The following is a 12782-nucleotide window of genomic DNA, read 5'->3' on the forward strand; positions in this document are numbered from 1 at the left end:
GGGAGGAAGGAGGGGGAGAGGTGGGCAGAGGGGGAGGGGAGGAGCCTCCAGGGGCAGGTGGGAAAGTGAGCCCTTGACCTCATGTAAGTCCAAAGACAGAACGTGCAATACCATTCCTTGTTAAAAGCAACAGTTTTATTATGCAAAAACCAAAAAATTTAAGTGCGCTTCAGAAAATGTAGCCTCACCCAGAATCCATCACCCTCGCCCAATCTTCCAGATGTCTTTTGTACACATTAAAAATTTTATAATGCTTGAAATTTTTATACATAGCTTTAAAAATAGCATTCGCGAGGGGGGTGTTGTATGATTAGGAAAGCAATACATGATCATTGCAGGGAATTTGGGGATGAAAGGAAAACACAAAAGAAAAAAGTCACCTGTGATCCCTTCAAGCAGAGGCAATTCATTACTGTCAGCGTTTTGGTCTAAATCCTTGCAGCCTCTTCCCCGGGCTGACATACCTCACACCTGCCATGCACGTATTGCGTTGTACGTTAAGTTGGGATCCTATGGTTCACGTTGATTTCACCGAGATCTCTTTGCTAAATCGCGCCTCTTGGAGTTTGTGCAAATCAATGCTTCACGTCCGGGTCACATGGTGACGATGACAGCTGACTCCACAGCGGCACATGTGCCAGACGTGTTTCCAGGGAGATTCTGGCCCTTAGTTTGTGTGTTTGGTTTCTTTTGTTTGCTTGTTTTATTTTGTTTTAAATTTATCTTGGCTGCACTGGGTCTTCGTTGCTGCGCACAGGCTTCTCTAGTTGGGGCGCTCAGTCTCTAGATCACATGGGCTCAGTAGTTACAGCACGAGAGCCTAGTTGGGGCTTGTGGGATCTTAGTTTCCCAACCAGGGATGGAATCCGAGCCCCCTGCACTGGGAGCGTGGAGTCTCATCCAGTGGCCCATCAGAGAAGTCCCTTGGTCCTCAGTTTGAAATGAGCCAGGGAAGGAGGCCACCGTCTCCTTCCAGGCAACCAACCCCAGCCTGCAGTTTCCACTCCCACCCCGGTGTCTTCTTCTCCACTTAGCACCCAGAGAATGAGTAAGACTGTATCAGCCCTCCACTCACTCCCATCAAACCCCGCCCCCCGCTGCCCCCACAGCTTCACACAGTCACACTCAGAACGCAGAGTCCTGGCCCGGCCCGCTGGATGGCACCGTTTACCCCAGGGCCCATCTCTCCAGCCTCGTTTCCGTCTCCGTGCTCCAGCCCCACTCACCTCCCTGATGCTCCTGAGAGGCACACGTGCCCACTCCCGCCCCAGGGCCTTTGCACCTGCTGCTCCCTGTGCCACAGTGCTTTCCTTCTGCCTCATCTCATGGCTCCATCCTTCCCTTCACTCAGGTCTCTGCTCAAAGCTCATCTCCTCAGAGAAGCCTTCCCTGACCACCTCTCCAACACAGCGGGCCCATCCCATCCATCTCTCTGCACCCTGGTCGAGCTTTCCTGTGGCTCTGACCATGACCTGATATTACACTTTGGCTTGTCTGCTTCCCTCATTGGCACAGCCTGCCATGGGGGCATGAACCTCACGTGTCAGATCCGGAGTAGGATGAGGTGAGTGAGGCACTCGCCTCAGGGGCAAAACTCACGGGGCATCTCAAAGCCCAAAAATCAAGAGAAATCTTTTTTTCTGTCCACACTCAGAGGCATGTGGGATATTAGTCCTCCAGTCAGGAAACAAACCTGCATTGAAAGTACGGAGTCTTAACCAATGGACCACCAGCGAAATCCCAAGAGAAACCATATTTTAATGCATTTCTTTTTTTTTTTTTTTCCGGCCATGCCCCTTGATTTGTGGGATCTTGTTGTCTGACCAGGGACTGAACCCTTGTCCTTAGCAGTGAAAGCACAAAGTCCCCTGGACCACCAGGGAAGTACCCCCTGCAATATTTTTGTTGTTGTTAGATAGAAGTTAATGCCCACAAAATCCGTGATGGAAAAAAATCAACATTTTTAATTAAGTCAGGATCCATTTTCCCTGCCCTTCTGTCCTGTTTAGAGCCGTCCAGCCACAGCTGACGCTGGGAAACATTCCTGAATGAATTAAGAACAGCCGGGGAGAAAGCAGAGTCGGGTGGAGGCGAAAGACCAGCGGCAGGTGGACAGAGGGAGGAAGGACAGAGAGGAGGGGTCGCCCCCACAAGGGCCAGGCCGGCAGTCCGGAGGAGCCCCCTGCCGGGAATGCAGCTGGGGAAAGAGGTTATTAGGTGCAGTCCTGAGAACGGGGCAGGGATGAGAGGCAGGGAATTTGTTACTCGAAAACTGGGCTCGACTCGGTGGACGTTGCGCCAAGAGACACAGTCAAGCCAAACAGCGGGAGAAGGAAGCATTTATTACTTGCAGCAAGTAAGGAGAAACACTGGGGAATCTTTCCCAAAGCAGCAAAAATGGGGACATTTTTTAAGCTAAGGGTATGCGTATATTCATGAAGTGGGGTGGGGGGTTGTGTGATATATGTATATTCATGAAGGGGTGGGGTTGAGTGATATATGTATATTCATGAAGGGGTGGGGTTGAGTGATATATGTATATTCATGAAGGGGTGGGGTTGTGTGATATATGTATATTCATGAAGGGGTGGGGTTGAGTGGTTATATATATTCATAAAGGGGGTGGAGCAGAGGAAAATGAAGCATCGAATTGGGGCAAAGGTCAATAGAGACCAAACTTTAGCTGACTGAAGTCATGAGGGTCAGAAAAGGTCACCAGCATCATTCTTGAGGTTCTGGTTGACATTGTGGCTGAGGGGTTTAAATTCTGTAAAACAGTTCAAGAAAGGGCTCCAAGCTAATCTTTACCATTGAAACAAAACCCAAAGTCTTTACAACTGATTTATTATCTTTGCTATTATTACTTCTCTTGCCTGATAACTTTTTTTTTTTTTTTTTGGCTGCATTGGGTCCTAGTTGTGGCAGGCAGGATATAGCTCCCAGACCAGGAATCAAACCTGGGCCCCTTGCATTGGGTGTGCAGAGTCTCAACCTCTGAACCACCAGGGAAGTCCCTTGCCTGCATCCTTTTGTTCTCTTAAAATCACTAGTTACTGAAACCTGTTCAGCAAGCACTGTGGCCAGGCTTAGATCACAAAAATGACTTTTTAGCCAAAAATAGCATCTCTTCTGTCAAGAAAGCAATGCCTGGTTCTGGGGACCCCCTACCCTATCTACTAATAAGCTGGGCTTCTTAAAGGAGTGCAAGAAGCTCTGACAAGGAGAGTCAGAGCTAGAGCTGGTGGTGTGGTTTTGGTGGTGGTTGTTGTAGAACTTGAATAACTCAATGTGTTGGTTTCCTGGGCTTCTAGAACAAATGACCACAAACTGGGCAACTTAAAAAAGCAGAAACTTTTCTGCTTCTCTCACAGTCTGGAGGCCAGAAGTCCAAAAGGAAGGTGTGGGCAGGGCTGCACTCACTCTGACAGCTCAGGGGAGAATCCAGGTTATTGCTGTTGCTGTTCAGTTAGCCAGGCGTGACCGACTCTTTGCAACCCCATGGACTGCAGCATGGCAGGCCTCCCTGTCCCTCACCATCTCCTGGAGTTTGCCCAAGTTCATTTCCATTGCATCAGTGATCCTGTCCAGCCATCTCATCCTCTGACGCTGTCTTCTCTTTCCACCCTCGATCTTTCCCAGCATCAGGGACTTTTCCAGTGAGTCGCCTGTTCTCATCAGAGGACCAAAATACTGGAGCTTCAGCTTCAGCATCAGTCCTTCCAGTGAATATTCAGGGTTATCTCCTTTAAGACTGACTGGTTTGATCTCCTTGCTGTCCAAGGGACTTTCAGGAGTCTTCTCTAGCACCACAGTTCGAAGGCATCAATTTTTTGGTGTTCTGCCTTCTTTACAGTCCAGCTGTCACAACCGTACGTGACCACTGGGAAGACCACAGCGTTGACTTTACAAACCTTTGTCGGGAGAGGAATGTCTCTGCTTTACGACTCATTGTCTGGGTTCGTCATGGCTTTCCTGCCAGGAAGCAATTGCCTTTTGATTTCATGGCTGCAGTCACCATCTGCAGTGATTTTGAAGCCACGATATAGGGTCCCCTCCAAAAATCCATATGTTGAAACCTGACCCCTCAGGTGCTGGTACTTGGAGGTGGGGCCTTTAGGAGGTGATTGGTCATGAGAGTGGAGCCATTCTGATGAGACTAGTGTCCTTATCAGAGGGATGCCAGAAGCTCCCTTGTCCCTCTGCCCTGTCACGTGCTGCAGCCTGTCTCCGCCCAGCAACACTTTCTTAATCATGTGGCCCCAGTTCAGACCCAGATGAGTCCTGAGATCTCACAGAAGAAGCAGCTGATGGCCGGGGAGGGAGGGGAGTTGGTTAAGGAAGTGGATTAGGGACCCTGGATCTGAGAGTGAGGGGAGCTGGTGGGAGACAGCAAGTGTTTGTAGACGTCATGTGCTCAGCTTCTTCTGATAGCATGCAGGACCCTGTGGGCTTCTGGGCACAAGGCCTTTCTGTGTTCCCCCACTTCTTTGATTCCAGGAAACTGCCTTTATTCAGCCTCCATGATCTTTCCTGTTCCAATGGGCAGATTCAAGCAGTTGTTGATAAGGGGAGAGGATGGGAGACCAAGGAGAAACAGTCAAGAGCAGCCCTGGGACAAGATCCTGTTTCTTCATTAAGGGACACACACAACAATGTCTTTGAGCTGTTTTGCAGATACTAAACCCCCCTCCAGGTGGGAGAAGTCCATGATTAAAGAAGTCATGTGCTGCCCACAAGTATGGAGCCCCCCAGCCAGTTGGACCCAAAGGTTGACAATGCTGACTCCTACTTCCCTCACCACCAACCCATCAGAAGAATGTCCACAAGCTGATCATGCCCCTTTTGGGCAATTAATATAAAGCTTCTCAGTGTGTCCAAGTTGGGATACATGGGGATACATGAATCCATTGTGTCCCCCTTCGCCTGGCAAAGCAATAAAGCTATCCTTTTTTATATCACCCAAAACTCTGTCTCCAAGATTCGATTTGGAACCAGTGTACAGAGAAGCGGAGCTTTCAGCATCACTTCTTGTCCTTCTTCTTCTTTTAATATTTATGTATTTATTTGGCTGCACCGGGTCTCAGTTGCAGCATGCAGGATCTAGTGCCATGACCAGGGATCAAACCTGGGAACCATGAATTGACAGCATGGAGTCTTAGCCACTGGATCCCCAGGGAAGTCCCCATGTGCTCAATTTCTTATTCCCAAACTGAGATCTGGGCTGATAGTGAGGGGATCCAGGTGTTTACACACACACACACACATACATACACACACTCACATCTTAGCTAAACAAAATCATACTTGAGGCATTATTTTGCAACTTGCTTTTTCACTTTGAATATCTTAATATGTGTTGCAGATGGTCTTAGATCAGGTGCCAGGTTCTGGAAAGAGCCCTCTTCTGGGGTGAGAAGTTGGCAAACTTCTCATTGTAACCTCCTGTGGCAGAAGGGGCAAGGGAACTCGGGGCGGGGGCTCTTTTCATATGTACGTATTTATCTGGTGGTGTCAGGCCTTAGTTCCAGCCCATAGGATCTTTCATTGCCGCAAGCAGGCTTCTTGCTAGTTGTGGCACACGGACTTAGTTGGCCCATGTCATATGGGATCCTAGCTCTCCAACCACAGGTCAAACCCACATTCTCTGCATTGGAAGGCCGATTCTTAATCACTGGACCACAAGGGAAGCCCTCTTAATACAAGGGCACTAACCCCATGGATAGGGCTTCCCTGGTGGCTCAGTGGTAAAGAACTTGCCTGCCAGTGCAGGAGACATCAGTTTGATCCCTGGGTCAGGAAGATCCCCTGGAGAAGGAATATTCTTGCCTGGAGAATCCCATGGACGGAGAAGCCTGGCGGTGAACAGTCCCAGGGGTCGCAGAAGAGTCAGACAGGACTTAGCAACTAAATAACAACAACAATCCCATGCAGGAGAGCTCTGCTTTCATGACCTAATTATTTTTAAAAAGCCCCACCTCCAAAGCCTCTCCTTAGGAGTTAGGTTTCGCTATATGAAAGGGGGGATGTGCAAACAATTATCTACAGCAGAAGTCTTTCTGTCTCAGTGGGTGGAGCCCTGCCACATTCTTCATGCGTGCTCTTTGGTACTTCCCTGTGTGGATGTGTTTTAGGAAAAACTCACTCACTCACTGTTTCCTTCTGCTTACGCTTGCAACAGTTCTGACACCAGATGTGTGGGTTTTCACACCAGGCAATTCTGACCCTAACAGCCTGGGTTAGCGGAGACCCCATAGGTTCAAAGTCCCAGCCCCACAAGACTGTAAGCCATGGGTCCTTAGGTTACCTACAACTTCCATCTGACTCGGCTACCAATCAGAGGCTTCAAGGACCCCCTCTTTGGGTTTGATAATTTGCTGGAGGGTCATAGAACCCAGGAAAAGAGTTTACAAACTGTTGCCGATTAATTACAAAGGATACATTATTTTCATTTTATTTTTCACTTTTTTTTTTTTTTTTAAAACATTGGAGTATAATTAGCCCTGGGACATTGGACACCCTAATACTTCCCCTGAGGAGCAGGTGATCGGTCCTTGATGGGGGTTCACGGTAGAAATGGCTCATGATGTTGACCTTGCAAACAAAGAATAAAATCACAATAACCCTTGAGACTGACCAAATTGCCCAAACGACACTCTGTTTTGCTGATGGTGCCTACCTTCTCAAGGCTACAAGACCACTGGATTCCAGACCTCCAGCTACGTGACTGCAGGACTCAGCTCCAGGCTAAAAATTAACCATCCCTTCAGAGCATTCTTCATTGGCGGGTTGTAAGAAAGACCCCGTCAGAAAGGGAGGACACTGGTTCTCTTTAAGGGCCAGTCACCCTCTCGTTTTCCCTCTAATAAATTTCCTTTTCTTGCCTGACTTCCCAGTTCGCTCTGTTTTTCTTCACCCTTGCCTTCCATTCTGGGAGGGAAGATCCACCTCAACAGGGTGGGCTCCTCTCACGAGCCCACCTCCGGCGGCCCCCTCCCTCGGACCTTGCCAAGACACCGAGACGAGCTCCAGGACAGGACTCTCCACTTGCCTTCTGGACTGACATCCACGCACTGGCCCACATTTCATCCCTCAGTTGCAAGGGTGAGTGAAATCCCATTATCTCGAGTTCTCTCTCTCTCTCCCCCACCCCTCTCTCGTTTCCAAGTCCTAGAGCTAGGCGGGAGGATACCCATGGACCTCATTTTGAAATAGGGGACACCCATTTCAAAGCAGACTATTATTCTTCTCTGAGAAGGTCCTGAGAATGGAGATACCTTTTGTCTGGGCCCTTTCTCCTTGTTTTCTCTCGCCCTCATCTAACCTCCCTATTCGGCCACAACGGGAAATTCTCAATCCCAGCCCTCAAGGATTACTCCTCTAGGATGCCTTCTCTGAAACCTAAAAGCCTTGGGCTTCCAATGGGAGATAAGACCAAAAAGCCTTATTTACTGTTCTAACACTGGCCACATTACAGACTTGAAAACAGGTCCCAATGGCCAGAAAACGGAACTCCCGACCTCGAAAAACCTCTGCAAGCGGTCAGAGATCCCTTCTGTTCAGGCATTCTTCGCTCTCTCCACTCTGGACCCTCCCTCTGTGAATCCTGTTCTACTTCTCAAATACTCAGCTTTCTCTGGGCCACATCCTCCGCACATAGTGTCTCCCATCCCTGTTCAGACTTTCCTTCTTCCTTCAACCTTTCGGACCACAGCCCACCCCCTGTCGCTCCCAATCCCCTTGTAGCCGCTCCAGATCCAGTTCCACAACCTCCACTTTACGGTCCCTTCTCCCTCAAACCCCCTCCCCTGCCTGTTCCAAAGGCAAGCTCTGAGACCCCAGCCCCACCCTCTATCCCAAGGGTCCCAAGGCTCTACCCCAACCTCCGTAGATGCCCTCCCCGTAGCCAGTCCTGAACAACATTAAAACAGGAAACTTCCCCTCAGGACCCCGCTCCTTCCCCTGCCCGACTCCTCTTTTCCAGGAAGCAGCTGGAGCAGAAGGCTTTGTTTGGGTTCCTGTCCCAGCCTCCCTCACTGATCTATCGATCTATCGCAAATCAAAAAGCAGCATCTTGGTTCCTTCTCCTCAGACCCGGATAACTATCTAGAAGAATTCAAGTATCTTACCCAGTCCTACAACTTAACCTGGCATGATATTTACATCATCCTTTCCTCCACCTCCTCCCAGAAGAGAAGGAACAAGTATGGCAAACCTCCCGGCTGCAAGCTGATGAGATACACAGGGCTGACGACACGAAGCCTGTAGGGGTCACGGCTGTCCCCTCCCAGAGATGATCCTGGGATTATCAGGCAGGGAGACCTGGGCCAGCAGCCTGTCATCACGTGGTTGCTTGCCTCATTGTGGGCCTTCAAAAGGCAGAACATAAAGCTATCATCTTTGATAAGCTTTGGCTAATAATTCAAGGGCTAGACGAAAACCCAGCACAATTTCTAGCCAGGCTAACGGAAGCCCTACAAAAATATACAAGATTTGATCCCATTTCAGCAGAGGGCACCATTGTCCTTAACACCCACTTTATCTCCCAATCATCCCCAGACATCTGAAAGAAACTAAAAAAGGCAGAAGGCCCTCAACCCCCTCAACAAGACCTTTTAAATTTAGCCTTTAAGGTTTTCAATAATCGGGAAAAACAGGCAAAGCTAGAGAAGGCCCAACGAGATCAGGCCAAATACCACCTTTTAGCCATTGCCCTTCATGGCTCCAAATTTCCATCAACCAACAAAGGCAGGAAGCCGTGTGGGCCCTGCTTCAAATGCGGCAAAGAAGGCCACCGGGCCCACTCACGTCTAAAGCCAAGGCCCCCTCCAGGCCCGTGTCCCAGCTGTGGCACAAAGGGACATTGGAAGGTTGGCTGCCCAAATCCCCCTTAGGGATCCGGACATCCCCTCCTGGTCCCGAGCAGCAGTCCTCTGACCCAGCTCTGCCCAGCCTCCTTGGACCCGCCGTTGAGGATTAGAGGTGCCCAGGGCTCCAGGCCCCGACTCTTGCCACCTCTAAGGAGCCCAGGGTAACTCTCACAGTGGCAGGTAAGCCGATCTCTTTTCTCACTGACACAGGGGCCACTTACTCTGCTCTGCCTGCCTACTCCGGAAAAACCAAGGTCTCCCAGGTCTCTGTTGTGGGGATTTTCCAATAACCGAGCCTCTACCTTGCACACTTCAAGATACCCCATTTTTGCATTCTTTTCTCATACTCCCCAAATGCCCCACTCTTATTCTTGGAAGAGACCTTCTCACAAAGTTCAAAGCTTCTATTACTATCCCAACCCACCTTCCAATCTAGCCTGGTTGCTGCTCCTTAACACCCACCACCTCTGCAACAACAGGCTCCTTTCTGTTTTCCTAGACAAAACTCTGTAAACAATTCTCACCCTCAACTAGGAACTGTAGCATGGCACCCCTGTAATTACACTTCACATCTCTCCTTCCGTTCAGGCCGATCGGTCTACCACGTCTCGGGAACTGCAGGACATTCTTTCGCTTTCTCAGGGAGACTCCCTTCTACTCCTCTTGTGGGGCTACGCTGGCGAGGTCACTGTCAGTTTCAGAGACTACTAACAAGTTCCCAGAAAGACTCCTATTTGCTATCGATTTCAGCTGTTGTCTTCTTACTGCTGGAATGTTTTTCTCATGTGGAGCCACCGCCTATTTATATCTTCCCATTTATGTCTTCCAGCTAACTGGACAGGAACATACACCCTGGTATATCTGACCCCAGATACTTCAATTGCCCCTAACAATCAGACCCTCCATATCCCGCTAACTCATAACTGACCCCAGATGGGCAATTCATTTCTCTATTGATCAGTTTAGGAACAGCGGCTGGGGTTGGGACAGAAACCACAGGACTCACAACCTCTTTAAACTACTACCAAAGCCTTTCTAAAGACCTCACTGAGAGCCTAGAAGAAATGGCTACCAGCCTTATAACTATCCAAAACCAGCCAGATTCCCCGGCAGCTGTGGTCCTCCAAAACAGAAGGGGGTTAGACCTTCTAACGTCAGAAAACGGGGGCCTATGTCTATTTTTGGAGGAAACTTGCTGCTTCTACACCAGCAAATCAGGCGTTGAAATCAGCAAGAAATCTGACAAACAGGCCTCAAGAACACGCCAACACCTCAGGAATTCATGGGAAAACTGGCTGAACAATTGGAATTGGATGCCCTGGGTCCTACGCTTTCTAGGCCCTCTCCCTCTGCTTACCCTTATTCTAACTTTCAGCCCAGGTTTAATGTGTCTCTTTTCAAAATTTCTTCAGGGCTGCTTACAAGGCTCCACCAGCCGAACTATCCACAAGCTACTTCTAACTCACTCAAATTATCATAATCTTCGACCCCACACAGATCCCCTTGACCCACATTCCAGCCTTTTCTTATCTCATCCCCACGATGCCCCTGTCCCGAAGGAAGCAGTTACAGAAGACTGACCTTCGGCCCTTATCCTAAATCAAAAAGGCTGGAATGATAGGGTCTACATGGGGGCTCATTGTTAAGATGGCTCATTATGTTGACCTCGCAAACAAAGAATAAAATCACAGTGACCCTTGAGACTGACCAAATTGCCCAAATGACTTTCTGTTTTCTCACTGGTGTCTATCTTCTGAAAGGTACAAGACCACCAGATTCCAGACCTTTGGCTACATGACCACAGGACTCAGCTACAGGCTAAAAATTAACCATCCCTTCAGAGAATTCTTCATTGGCGGGGTGTAAGAAAGACCCCGTCGGAACGGGAGGACACTGGTTCTTCCCAAGGGCCAGTCACCCTCTCGTTTTCCCTCTAATAAATTTCCTTTTCTTGCCTGACTGCCCACCTCACTCTCTTTTTCTCTGCACTCGCCTTACAGCAGGCAGTTCTCGGGGTGCCCGGGGTCTTTTAATCCTCAAGCAGCCCTGTAGAGGGTCACAGGACAACCTGAAAGACATTCAGGATGGCAGGGAGAAGAGTTACATAGGCTTTTGCATCTTACCGACATTCACTAGTCCTCTTAAGAGGCGCGCCCGAGGCCTTCTGCCTGTAACCTTTAACTGCCAACTGTATACAGAGGAAAGGAAATCTCCCTGGTCCCTTTGACCACAGGTGGCATCCCTTGGTGCAGTACCGCTTAGCGACACTAGGTGGCGGCCCTGCACCATCAATGCCAGCAGCAAGCGGAGGCAGATGCTGGTTCCCTTCTCTGGAAAACCCCTCCGTTTCACCCACCGAAGTCCATTCTTTCCTGACTTTGTCCTATGGAGCCCGTGGGTGAGGGGAGGTAAACCTAGAGCATAAACGGAAAGGAACTCTAGGGTCTTGTGTTGGCTAAATTCTGAAGAGAGAGGATGACTTTCTCAACACACTCCACCATTTGGGTCTCCAGGTCCCGCCCCACTCCGGTCCCTGGACTCTTAGCAGCCTCTTCACTGGCCTCCCCATCTTCATCCAAACCAGTCTGTTACTGTGTGGTCCATGGAAAGAGCTGGAAAGAGTGTAGGACTTGGGTCCAGCACTCTCCTCTGGGCTCCACCAGCCGTGTGGCCTTAGGCACAGCCCTAAACCTCTCTGAACCTCAACAAGAAAGTAGACATATCCCTTCATTCAATAGAACTTCATTGTGTTCTAAAAAAAATTGGAGGGGATATATGTATACATATTGCTGATTCATTTCCTTGTACAGCAGATTAACACAGCACTGTAAAGTAATTACGTGTGTCAGTCGATCAGTCGTGTCTGACACTCTTTGAGACCCCATGGTCTGTAGCCCGCCAGGGTCCTCTGTCTGTGGAATTCTCCAGGCAAGAATACTGGAGTGGGTTGCCATTCCCTTCTCAGGGGCTCTTCCTGACCCAAGGATCGAACCTGGGTCTCCGGTACTGCAGGCAGATTCTTTACTGCCTGAGTCACCAGGGAAGTAATTATACTCCAATAAAATAAAAATAAATGAGCCTGTAGGAAGAAAAAGAAATTTAGTTTAAATCCTAGCTATGACTAACAAAGAAACCGCTAATATTTTACTCCCCAGGAAAGGTATGTCATCAGAGCTTTTTTGAGTTTGCGAACTGATGACTTCAAGGTCCTTTGCCCTTCTCTCCCAAGGGTCACGATGTCTCATCTCCTTGATCTGAATGTCACGAGGGAGCCTTGGGATTGCTCAGACGTGAAAGGAAGCCTGTCATTCTGCTGGGTTGGTCGGTGGTTTCTCCTCTCTGCTGCCTTCCTGCAAAGCGGTGCGTACAAAGGGCAAAGCTTCTCATTTTAAAACTGAGTGTGTGGTCTTTACTCACAAAGCCTGTTTCGTCATTGTAAAACTCGCCCTGACCTACCTTGCAGGATCGCTGTCAAGATTGAAAAACGTAAACATGTCTGACAAAGCCCCCTTTCACAGAGAGCTATGTGAGTATAAAATAGTAGAATGCAATTTCTCAATTAAAAAAAAAAAAACAAAAACCCACCATTGGGACTTCCTTGAGAGTCCAGTGGTTAAGACTCCATGCTTCCAGTGCAGGGGGTGTGGGTTTGATCCCTGGTGGGAGAACTAAGATCCCACATGCTTCACAGCATAGCCAAAAAATAAAAAATAAACCAACCTCCATTACTTACAAGATAAAATAAAAACACTTTATCCTGATCCTTCAGAGTCTCCAGCACATGCCCACCTGCCTGCCCAGTCTTGCTGCTGTCCACCATCCTCCCAACATGTCCTGTGATGCAGCCCACCCCAGAAACCAGAAGTTTTCCCCCAGAATCACCCCTGTGTCTTCCTGCTTGTTCATTCCACCTGG

Source organism: Bos javanicus, chromosome 19, assembly GCF_032452875.1.
Source record: "Bos javanicus breed banteng chromosome 19, ARS-OSU_banteng_1.0, whole genome shotgun sequence".
Classification (NCBI taxonomy): Eukaryota; Metazoa; Chordata; class Mammalia; order Artiodactyla; family Bovidae; genus Bos; species Bos javanicus.